This window comes from Orycteropus afer, unplaced genomic scaffold (genome assembly GCF_000298275.1).
Source record: "Orycteropus afer afer isolate SDZICR_OR568_19922 unplaced genomic scaffold, OryAfe1.0 scaffold00171, whole genome shotgun sequence".
Taxonomy (NCBI): Eukaryota; Metazoa; Chordata; class Mammalia; order Tubulidentata; family Orycteropodidae; genus Orycteropus; species Orycteropus afer.
Window position 1 is genome coordinate 6,436,585 of NW_006921758.1, and position 10,967 is coordinate 6,447,551.

The window sequence follows — 10,967 nt, forward strand, 5'->3', positions numbered from 1 at the left end:
TGGAAGTAGATTGCCCCATCTTCCTTCTGAGGAGTGGCTGGTGGGTTTGAACCGCCAGCTTTCTGGTTAGCAGTCAAGTGCCTTAGGCACTATGTTACCAGAGCTAGTCTTGCTATTTTTCATCTCAAAGATCATCTTCTGCTCTTACTGCCCGTATGTTTTATAACAAATGCACAGCCTCCATGAGTTTAGTCTAACAGTGAAAGTAGCCAATAGGAGGACAAGATTCCTTTGCTTGTTTCTAATTTTTGGAAAATATCTTGGGGTAGCATTATACTAACCACCACCAGTCACTAAAATGCCACCCTAGACAAGTACACAGGATATGAATAAAATTTCAATTAATGAATCAATATTTCTTAACTTTCCTTTATAGCAGAAACTCTGCTCCCTCCTGTACTCTCAGGTGTTGGAGTCATGGAAAACGTTATTTGCTTTTTTTTTTTTAAGGGGATTTATTGCTTTTTTTCCTCTCTTTCAAATAACTTAGACATTAAAAACTATATCAAAGTCAGAGAAAGACACAAATGCAGCTCTTTGAACTTGTCTTCCAGGCATTGGTGAAGGCAGGGGTGGTTTTCTCAAAACCTTCCTGCTGAAATCTACCTAATTAGATACAATGGAGACATGGAACAATGAAAGTCAGAGGAGAGGCATACAAGAAAAAGGTGCTATTTTTCTTCTCTTCCTTGTATAAACACTGTGATCACCTTCTCTGGTCTTTTCTCTGTCTTGGTAGATAGTTCTTACTCAATAGAATTATGAAATTTTCCCCTATATGCTCTTTCAGCCTTTAACTTATACTTCAACCTCCACATTTTAGGTAACACTTTCTGTCCATCTTAAGTGGATTACAGAAAATGTTCAACAGTACTTTCTACTATGTGATATTAACACATATACTTGTGAACAATATTTCCCCCAAGCCCCTGAATTAGGTGTGTGGCCATTATAAATAGTGTGAGTCATTGGACTTGAGCCAAAGTGGGAGGGCAAGGCAGATATGGTGATTAAGGTTGTGTGTCAACTTGTCTGGGCCTGGTTGAGTGGCTGAGAAGCTGGTGGTAGTTATTCCCCGTGATGAGACTGGTAATGAATTCCATGGTGGAATCTACTGTGAGCTGCTGAGTAGCTGCTTTGGGTATGTGGTCTCCTTCCCGTATATAAGAAACAGCTTTGGGAATGATCTCTAGCTTATGACACACTTGAACTATGCATGTAGCCATGTCGTTGTTCAGCAGCCAGCCATGCTCTGCTGACCTTGGGACTTTCAATGGACTTGAGTTAATGGCCTGCTGTGTGGTTTGGTAACATCAGGACTGTGCCTTCACAGTCAGGAGGCAGGAGGCAAATCTGAAGCCCAAGGTCAAGGGGCTTTCACCCAGCCTCTAGGGCCTGGCACTTAGAACTCAGACTTCTAGCCTCCTGAACTATAAGAGAATAAACTCCTGTTTCTTCCAGTTATCCTATTTGTGGTATATTCTTGCCAGAGTGGCACTAGGTAACCAGAGCAGTGGATCTCAATCAAATGAGAATTTCACCAATCTATACTACTCAGTCATGAACAAAATGAGAAAAAGGGAAGGCTCAGCAATCCAGGAGATAAAAATTATATAGAGGAAACTTTGCCATAAAAGAAAATCATACCTGTTTCTCCTATCTTGCTTCAGGGATTTCAACTGTTCTTAAATTCAATCAATAAAAAACATACACAAATTTAGTAATAATTGCTGAGGGGGAAAAAAAAAAAAAACACCTAATACAGCATAATAGATAGGAAGAAACACATGAAACATGATTTTAATTTCCCTGTGGCGGCAATAGCCAACTCTCCACCAAAGACAACATCTCCTTTTATGGTGCTGAGTGGTTTCTGGAAAACAACTGTCCAACTAGGGACCTTGTATCTAGACGGGGCCAGGTGACTTGTCCTAACCAATGGAAGGTGACCTGAAGTGATGTGAGTTACATCCAGGCTGAAGTGTCAAAAAATGTGCCTTCCCTACCCTCTCTTTCCCCATCTGCTGACTGAAATTGAAGGATTCCAAGGTCACAGAGGATGGAACCATAAGACAGAAAAAGCCTGTGTTGCTGAAAAGTTATCCACAAACACTTGATTTGGACTTTATGTGAGTGAGAAACATACTGCTATTACATAAAGTCACTGAGATTTTTCAGTTCATCTTATAGCACCAAGTCACCATTGAGTTGACTCTGACTCATGGTGACCCATATGCATCAGAGTCGAACTGTGCTCTATAGGTTAATTTTCTGTTACGATTTGAGTGAAAGTTTACATATCAAATTGATTTTCCATTCAACTGCTCATATGTTTTGTGACTCAATGCAGTCCTCACAATGCAATAGCACTCTTCCTATTTTCTTCTTGTGGTTACCATTTCCATTTGTTCTTCTTTCCTAACGATTCATGCCTTCTGAGCTTTATCCCTGGACAAATCCTGCCCTTTTGATTTTGTATGGGTGATTGTTCCAAGAGATTCATACCTCCCTGGCACCACCATGGGACTCCTATTGAAGCAGTTAGTATTACTTTAATTAATGCAGAAATACATCAACTTATCCTTTTATGAGTGTCTATTTTATCCCTACCCCTTCACCTCCTATCCAAGCTCAAATGAATTAAGCATCTTCATCGACAACTTTTTCTGAGTTGCTATTGACAAGGTGATGTCTGCTATCAGTTTCTTTACTGACTTGGGAGCACTGTTAGTTTCTGTAAATTTGGTTTTGAGGTAAATCTGTGAAAAAATACTTCAGGCTTTAACTTTGGTCATTCCTTGACTCACAGATATTTCAACCTACAATGGAAAACTGTTGCCATCAAGTTAATTCTGACTCATATTCTATAGGATAGATTAGACCTGCCGCATAGGTGGTAATCTTCGTGGAAGTAGGCTGCCATCTTTCAAACCACTGACCTGTCAGTTAGCATGTGAGTGCTTAACCTCTGTACCACCAGGGCTCTTATAATGGGAGACAGCAACTAATAACCAAAACTAGGTCTTACTGAAAGACCAAAGCCTGAAAAATCCCATGTTTCTTGGTTGCTGTGTAATTCTGTTCACTTCTTTTCCTTTGAGCTCCAAATATATTCTCTCGTGATATGCCTCTCATACTTCCACGCTTGTAGTAAGGTCTTTTCTCTTGCCAAATCTCTCCCTATCCTCTGGCTGTGCCTCATACGAACTATTCCTACAGCAGTTATTCTACATATCACACTAAGAATAGAATAAAGGAAAGAGTAGCACCAAGTGAAGTTGGTTAAGTAGAGTCCAGATCACATCATGTCCCCTAGGTTATGCTAATGACTTTAATCTTTAGCCTTATAGCACAAGGAAGCTACAGAAGCACACTGAATATGGGCACAGTATGATCTTTTTTCTTTTTTTAAAAAAAATCACTTTGGTTACAGGTAGAGAGCAAATAAGAGGGTCAATTCAAAGATTACAACAATGATCCAGTCAATATTTGAGACAGCCTAAATCAGAGAGGCAAAAGATAAACATCAACTGGTTTGTGATAAGGCCTGGATCAGGGAGATAAAAAAGATGTTAATGGAGAGGTCCAGATGTTGTTGAAGATGAGTACACCTCCTGAAGACCAGACATAGAGGAGATTGCTTGTCATACTGTTTTTTGAATAGTTTTTATGGTTTTGTTTATTTGTTTTAATTATAGGTGGTTCTTAAGCAATTATCCCAAATGGTACAAAAGCATTTTTGGTGATCTCTTGTTCTCACTCAGTTGCCAGACTTCCTGCTCCTCCTTTTGACCTCAGAGTTCTCTGCTCTCCTATAGCTCCTGAAGATGTTGAAGGCTCACACCAGAAAAAAAAAAAAAAAAAAACACTGCTGACAAGTCAGATCCAACTCATAGCAACCCCTCCTTGAGTTTCCAAGGTGATATCACTATGAAGTAGATTGCTCAATCTTCCTTATGAGGACTGGCTGGTGGGTTTGAACTGCCAGCCTTCTGGTTTGCAGTCAAATGCCTTAGACACTACACAACCAAAGCTCCTTGACAAGTTCTCATTAATTCTGAGGTCAGTGCTAGAAACATCACTAGTTATAGCTTAGCCCTGAGATGCTCCATCTGCTGACATCTCCTAATAAATTTCCATATAAGCTTTATCCATTGCCACTTCCTCAGCTATGCCACAAAGCCCTTGACCCTTCATCCTTCAGGTAAACCTTCCTTGACATTTTGTTGTGTAGGGTTTCATTTCTTCTACCTTTCCACATGACTGTAGGCTCAAACGATGGTTCTCTTCAACTCTAATACTCTTTCATCCTGTCAGGGACTAAGGGAATTCACTTACTTCTTCTTTGTCAGAAGGACAAAAATTCAACTGCAACCACCATGTTGGATCTATCCATCTCTCCACTGTGCTTGGTCTTGAGGTAGTTTATTTCTCCATGCTGAGGGTACAGACTATAAACCCTTCTCACTTTTTCTTTGGAATATCCACTACATAAATGATGTCAGATAATGAGAAAAAGAGACTCACATTCTTCTCCTTGGAATTGTGCCTCAGATTAATCAATTTCCCATATTTAGCATCAAAGCTTTGTTCATATGCTAAGAAATCCTAAAAATTAATGTAGATCATAATATCTTAGTTACTTTTTTTTTCTTTATCTATGTTTTATAATTTCTACTCACTTCTTTAAAGTATAATGTTGTAAGTGAGAGTAATCAGCAGAAGAAATCTGTATTGTATACAGCACTGAAAAAGAATCTTGAATTGAAAATCTCCATCATTTGTTATGTACTATCTGGCCTTCAGTAGTTCACAGCACTGTTTTTTTTTTTTTCTCAAATGGAACAGTGATTAATATCAGAATGCTGCCATGTGCTGGGGAACATAATAATAAAATATGTTTCCCAGGATGTCCAAAGAACTTAAAGAATCATAAAAAGTTATGGAGTTAGGAACTCCTAAGAGCAAGATCCCACATGTCACAAGGCTTCTGTGGTCCAGTGAACTGCTGTAATATGACCCTTCTAGCCATGGTCTTGTAACTCCCACAAAATGATTGGGTGGCATTAGACAAATAAAATGCTTGTGGCCCATCAAGGGGATTGGACAGTTTTACTAATGCAAGTATGCTGCACTGAATCCTTTCAGGGGTGAGACCATGCAGATAAGGTACATGGAACCCTTGTAGGGTATTAGTCATGTTTATCATCCCACTAGGCTTAAAGGCAGCCAATCCCTGAGGTTGGAGAGGTACCTTACTACCACCAAGAAGAAGAGCCAGAAGGGGAGGACGTCCTTTGGATTCAGGATCTATGCACCGAGAACCTCCTAGACCTGGAAGGCAGAAAGAGCTATAACACTGCAGACAGAGCAAGATGGTAAGAAGTGACAGCAAAGAAGAAACAGCAGAGAAACAGCAGCAGAACCAGGAGACTGGCACAACACAGTGCAGTGGGCTTAGTGACCCACAGATCAAAGCAGCTACAGTGAGCTTGTTGACCCACAGAGAAAGAGAGCTGAGTGCCTTTGGGCAGGAGGCTTGCTGGCAGAGTAGGGTTCTTCCATGTGGAACTAAAAAACTGTAACACTTGCCTGAGCAGGGCAGAGGCCAGGCTTGAGCAAGGCCCAGTGGCAGAGGCCAGGCCTAAGCCAGCTAAAGTGGCAGAAGCCTGCCTACAGCCATAGCCAAGAAGTTGCCCAAATTGAGGAACTGTATCCTGAGTTATTCCTGTTACTTCACTGATCCTGATCCTGAATTGCAACCTGTTACTTACCTAATAAGTCCCATAATCCTGACTATGATCTGCGAGTTCTGTCTTATACAACAAATCATCAAACTCAGCAGAGGAGTGCCATGGGAGGGATGGCTGGTGTCATAGGAATCAACTTTGGGCTGATAGTGATCTTGATTCTCTTCCTGCCCTCCTCCCCCAACCCAGTGTTAGATGAGAAGATCTGACAACCACATACCATTTTTATAGCCCCCCTTTACATATTGTTCTCAAAAGATTTGGGCATCTAGTTTGTGTTTGATACTTTGGATGGCAAGGGACTCATTCGAGAGGTAGAGAATCCCAGTGTTGGTTCTTATTTTGAAAAGGTTTTTTTTTTTTTTTTTTTTTTTCCTCAATAATATGAATGTTCCTATTACTTTCCAATCTAGGTTCTCCAGAACATTAAAAAAAAAAGAAAAGAAAAAAGCTCTTGTATCCACTCTTAAATGACAGCCTTTGACTGTTCTGAACACATTGAAGTTTCCATTAAATCTTCTCTTCTCCAAACTGAGCAGGAGCCATGATCTCAACCTCCCCTCACAGGACAGGTTTTATCAATCCCTCCCTCACCTGCTTTCACTTTACCCACCCCAGGAGCCCTTCCACTATTCCTTTGCCTTATTGCATCGCAACCTGATGTACCAGATCTGATATGCCCCAGGGCATTCAGATTTAAACACAGGCCAGGAGTTATGATCTAAACACCACAAGGCCAATGGTCTCATATGGCCATTCCTGACCTCAGTGCAGTCCCTTAGTTAGAACTTTTTAGTACCACATTCTTGACTGTTCCTAGGATGGTAGTTTACTAAAACCCAAAGGTATTTTTGAGATTTTGCTGTTAAGTCTTCTCTGTCACAGATCTGTTACTTTTGAACTAACCGCTGAACTTTATACATATTCTTGTTACATTAGAAAGAACCGGTTCTTATATAGTAAGATTTTTTTAATTGTCTTTCTGTCATTTGAAATTTCAGCTATTCTTCCCAATGCCCAGCCATTTTCTTTCATCCAAGCCAAATAAAACTAAAAACCAAAGCCACGGCCATCAAGTCTATTCCAACTCATAGAGACCCCCCCTTGGGTTTTCAAGGCAGTATCTTTACAGAAGTAGGTTACCCAGTCTTCCTTCCGAGGAATGGCTGGTACGTTTGAACCACTAGCGTGCTGGTTAGCAGTCATATGCCTTAGGTACTATGCAACCAGAGCTCCCAAGTCAAATAGAAAATACTAAATAAATAGAAGAATCCTGTGACAAAATTAAAGCACTTAGTATATGAAAAAAAAGTTAGAGTCATTTAATTATGCAGTTAAAAAAATTGAATTATGTAATTAAAAAAAAATTCCAAACATACTTTATGATGCAAAATTTGAGGTATGTTTGCTCCCTGCACATGAGACAATAAAAATTTAACAGGATTAGAGATAGCTACAATTGCCAACCTGAACAAATTAACAACAAAAAACGAGTATTATTGATTACAGATATGCTGAAGGACAAGGTTTATGCTACCATCCTAATCGAAAGCATTTATTGTACTCTGCAAAGAAATTTAAGATGCACTATTCTGTAAACCATTCCATCTAGTGAGTTTACTTAGACATTCACTAATGAAAATTATATAACTAAAATGTGTATTAGTCTACTAACAACTTCAATAATTCTTGCAATTTTGAATCTATATTAAGACTTCTAGTCATACCTCTCAATCCAATTATCTCAGCAAGACTTTGAAACAATGATACAAAAATCAGGTAGCAAAAGAAAACTATTTTATTTCAGTTATTTGATCTCTCTGTGGTTATATGAGAGATGTGTATAGAATTGCCTCACTATAACATTTTTAGCAGTAAACCCATGGCCTAATTATTGCTATAAAGTCATTACCAAAGCCTTTGCTTTCACAAACCAAGCTAAAATATAAACCTTGTGCTATTACAAATTCTAACTTCAGCCAAATGCATCCAATTATAATCAGCTGCAATAAACTCTCATTTTGCATTAGGCATAATTAACCATGTGATAAATAATCAGTATAATAACATTTAATGTACTGTGATAGCATTTCTAAACTACTCATATGATTTCTAGAAAATATACTTCAATTCTAATCATCAAATGTTTATAGCCCTTTAATGTTTGAAATTTTATTCTTGTGCCTTATTATAGAAGTTTTAGAATAGCCACTCAAATATGAAAAGTTGGATATGTTGAATAACAGCATCATTTTATGATAAAAAAAATTTCTACTTCTATAAAAATAATACCTTTTTAATAATAAGGAGCTCCGGTGGCATAGTGCCTAAGGCACTGATCTGTTACTTTTGAACTAACCGCTGAACTTTATACATATTCTTGTTACATTACAAATAATTGATTCTTATATAGTAATATTTTTTAATTGTCATTCTGTCATTTAAAATTTCAGATATTCTTTCAAATGCCCAGCCATTTTCCTTCATCCAAGTCAAATTAAACTAAAAAAACTGCTAACCAGAAGGCTCAAGGTTCAAACCCACCAGCCACTCCTCGGAAGGAAGGTTGGGCATTCTACTTCTGTAGTGATACCACCTTGGAAACCCAAGGAAAGGTCACTATGAGTCGGATCCGACTCGATGACAGTGAGTTTGGCTTTTTTGGTATTTTAATAGTGAATTATATCTCTACAAATGTAGCCCCTTTCCAAATTTTTAAGCATTCCCAGAATGGCCAAGTTTGGGGTTTTGTTTGTTTGTTTGTTTGTTTCGTTTTGTTTTGGCATAATAGAGGGTATAATTTACTTGATAAGAATTTTTAACTGATACATTTGCATTTCAAGGATGCTCTCACACTTAATCCAACATTACTTCCTGAAAATGACCATCCTTGACTACCCTATCTTAATGATCTCCTTCAGACCTTGTCTATAGTCTGTATCTTCTTCATAACTCTTATCACTATCTGACTCTATACTATATCCTACATGGTGGTTTTATTTTATTCTAATCTGTCACTTCCATTATAATATAAGGTTAATGAGGGCAAGGAATTTATGTTTCAATCACTGTAATTCTAGTACTTAGATAAGTGCCTAGAACACAGTTGTTGTTTTTAGTTGCTGTCGAGTCACTTCCGACTCATAGCGACCCCATGCACAACAGAATGAAATACCACCCGATCCTGTGCCAGTTCCATGATCCTCGCTATACTTGAGCCCATTGTCGCAGCCATCGTGTCAATCCATCTCGTGGAAGGCCTTCCCCTCTTTCGTCGACCCTCCACCTTACCAAGCACGACATCCTTCTCCAGGGAATTGTCCCCTCTGGCAACATGACCAAAGTAGGGGCGACGAAGTCTGGCCATCCTCGCTTCCAAGGAGCATCTCCGCCTCACTTCCTCCAGGACAGATCTTTTGGCAGTCCATGGTACCTTCAGCATTCTTCGCCAGCACACAGAACACAGTTAGTATATCTTTATTGAATATGTTAACTGTTTGGTGTACCCTGATAGTTGTATGTTTATTGTTGTTGTTGTTGTTGTTAGTTGCCATTAAGTGGGCTTCTATTCACAGCAATCTTATGTATAATTGAACAAAACATTGCCCTGTTCTAAGCCACTCTCACAACTTGAGTATGTTTGAGTCCATTGTCGTAGTTACATTAATTCATCTCACAGAGGGTTTCTCTCATTTTCGTATATCATCTGCTTTACCAAACACAATATACTTATTTAGGGACTGATCCTTCCTGATGTGTTCATAGTAAGCCAGTCCAATTCTCACCATTCTCACTTTTAAGGAACATGCTGGTTGAATTTCTTCTTTTCTTTTTTAACTTTTTATTGTGATTTGGGTGAGTTTACAGAGCAAATTCTTTTTCCATTCAACAGTTCATACACATTTTGTCTTGTAACACTGATTGCAATCACCACAATAAAACAGCTCTCTTCCCACTACCTCCCTCTGGTTACCTTTCTCCTGTGTGCTTCTTTCCTATGCATTCCTGCCTCCCTAGCTTTATCCCTAGGCAAATGCTGCCCTTCTGATTTCCCCTGGTTAATTGTTCCAAGGAGTACACCTACCTGATGTAATTGTTCACCTTGTAGGTCTATCCAATCTTTGGCTTAAAGTTAAGCCATGGTAATAAGTTCAATGCCAGGCTCAAAGGATGACTAGGGGCCATGATTTTATGGTGTCACCAGTCTCTATCAGACCAGTAAGCCTAGTTTTTTTAATTATTATTTTTTTTTATTTTGAGTTTTGTTCCACATTTTTCTCCCACTTTATTCAGGAGCTCTAATTTTGATCCCTTTCTGGTGGCACTGGTAGCAAGGTACCATCTAGTTCTTCTTGTCTCAGGGTCATGTAGGCTGAAGTTCCCATGGTCCACTAATTCCTTGGACTAATTGTTTCCATGTGTCTTTGATTGTCTTCACTGTTCTTTGCTCTGGACGAGGAGAGAGCAATAGCTGCATCTTAGATGGCCTCTTCCAAGCTTTTAAGATCCCAGTTGCTGCTCACCAAAGTAGGTTGTAGAACAATATTTTTGTGTATTATGTTATGCCAATACACCTGGATATCCCCCACAACCGTGGTCCCTAACCCAAATGCCCAGAGACACACTCCCTCAGAGTGGTTGGTTGTGGCTAAGAAGTTATAATAACTTTGCCCCATTTGCTCAATTATATATAGAGAGATTTTTGTAGCACACACAAATAACGGATGTAGAAATATCATCTGCCAAACCTATGTATTGTTATGTTGCTATGTGCTGTTGAGTAAGCCCTGACTCCTAATGACCTCTCCTTGGGTTTCCGAGGCGGTATCACTACGGAAGTAGATTGCCCAACCTTCCTTCCGAGGAGTGGTTGGTGGGTTTGAACTGCCAGCCTTCTGGTTACCAATCAAGTGCCTTAGGCATTACACAACCAGAGCTCCTAACCTATGTATGTTGTTGTTGTTAAGTGCCGTCAAGTCGTCTCCGACTCATAGCGACCCCATGCACAGCAGAACAAAACACTGCCCTATCCCGTGCCAGCCCCACAATCCCTGCTATACTTGATCCCATCATCGCAGCCACCGTATCAATCCATATCATTGAAGGCCTCCCCCTCTTTCGTCGACCCTCCACCCCACCAAGCGTGACATCCTTATCCAGGGAATGGTCCCTTCTTACAACATGACCAAAATAGGTGAGATGAAGTCTGGCCATTCT